Source organism: Chinchilla lanigera, unplaced genomic scaffold, assembly GCF_000276665.1.
Source record: "Chinchilla lanigera isolate Chin_1 unplaced genomic scaffold, ChiLan1.0 scaffold00057, whole genome shotgun sequence".
NCBI lineage: Eukaryota > Metazoa > Chordata > Mammalia > Rodentia > Chinchillidae > Chinchilla > Chinchilla lanigera.
In genome coordinates, this window is record NW_004955458.1 from 1,073,411 (window position 1) to 1,075,200 (window position 1,790).

Consider the following 1,790-nt stretch of genomic DNA (forward strand, 5'->3'; position numbering starts at 1 on the left):
GTTTTTTCTCCGGTACCGGGAACCGAACTCACGACCTTGCACTTGCCAGGCAGGCGCTTTTGCCGCTGAGCTAAATCCCCAGGCCCTCTGGATTATTTGTGAAACAGTTTGAATTGCTAATTGGTTTAACTCATCTACACTCTGCCCCACTCAAACCAATTTTTCTTACTAGATAATTGCCCTACCACCCTGAAGGGTTGTGAACTTCTAATATTTATAGAATGAAGCAGAAGTAACAATTAAATTCATTGTGAAATATTATATAGCACTTTTTAGAGTCTCTGCAGTGATTGAGGGGACTATCATGAAAAATCCAAAATTTAAATAGCCCAAATGGCACTTTGGGTTGGATTTGATTCTGAAACAAGACCTATCTTGTATTCTTGGAACTCACAAAATTTGAGATCAAATAAAACTTCCCCATGGAGGCTTGAATCCTCTCAGGAAGATGGTCGCCGTCTGATTCTCCACTTGTCCGCTGTGCCCGCCTCTGCACAGATAGTACAAAATAACCCACTGAGGCAGACAGGATCTTCCTTTTTGTTAGTTAAATGAATTTTAGTCATTTAGTTTTGACTGTGCCATCTGAAAAATGAATGCATACCCATGATGACTAGCTCGGCTCTAGGAACAGGAGAGCCTTTAGCAATGGAATCTGCAGCCCTCTACCTGAGGAGCTGAGGAAGAAGCTTTGCAGCTGGTGAAGGTGACAGAATCAAGCTGCTTTATAGACCTGAGAGAACTTACGTGAGGGGAGGGTGTGGAAGGGGGATAGGTTGGAATAAGCAGGCGGCTTGGGATGCTCCTTGGTACTTGCTCCTTGGCAACGGTTACTTAGCAACCCCCATTCACCTCTCTTGGTTGCCTTCTCTCTCCACCCCCGCCCCTTGCAATCTCTCTCTGTTAGCTGCTGCAAGGAGCTAGAGAGCTTGGAGTGAATGACAATTTGGAGAAACAGCCGCAGCCCAAAGATCTAAGAGCCTCTAAAGAAGATGGATAAGAAAATCGATGCATAATAAAAACTGCAGGCAAAGCCACCTTGACGGAGGGCGGGTGGCTCTCTCCTCCTGCCTGTATTAGTCTCTCTGGGCTCAAGGCCTTTACCTTAGCCAGACATCCTCTCTTTCGTTTCATCTAGCTTTTACTGGTTTGGGGAGGATTATTTGCCTTTGGAGTGGGAAAGGAAGCCGGAAACCCCAGGAGGAGAAAGCAAAATATATGTGGGATATATGTAGGATGAAAATAAGGCAGGGGTGATAAGAGAGATTCTTTGAATGGACAGCATTTAAATTGCACCATTAAGTAATGCCCCTAGTCAAAAACAAAACCTTAGTAATGGAAGTAGGAAGGTATCATACAAAACATGTGAGGTTATCCTTTTTGTAGGTATTAAAAAAAAAACCATAAGCAACCTTTCTCAAAGGAGAAAGTTGGCGTATGGCTTAGATAAATGACCTATCTATCATAGGTGTAAGGACCTACTCCTGACATAGTAGGGATATTCCTTCCTTTCTTAGAAGCTGGAAACAGAATGTCCACACTGGCCTGAGAATTTGTGGACAAATTCTGTGACTTATTAATGTTTTTGATTCTTGTTATCCTTTTCTCCACACAATTCAGAGGTCCCGGGGACTTGTACATACTCTGCCACTGAACTACATTTCCAGCCCTTTTATATTTTATTTTGAGATGGGGGTCTTGCTAAGTCGCCCAGGCTGATCTCAAACTGGTGATCTTCCAGCCTCAGCATTCTGAATAGGAAATTTTCTCTGATATCAAATGTCACCCCA

At 43.4% G+C, this 1,790-nt stretch overlaps 1 long non-coding RNA gene across 1 annotated transcript in view; it reads right to left on the reverse strand.

Moving 5' to 3' along the window:
- Window positions 1-788, reverse strand: part of LOC102025549 — a 10,657-nt gene extending 9,869 nt beyond the window's left edge. The window contains exon 1 of the long non-coding RNA XR_262958.1: window positions 395-788. This is a non-coding gene — a long non-coding RNA (uncharacterized LOC102025549). The remainder of the gene's footprint in view (window positions 1-394) is intronic.
- Between the last annotated feature and the right edge of the window lie 1,002 nt (window positions 789-1,790).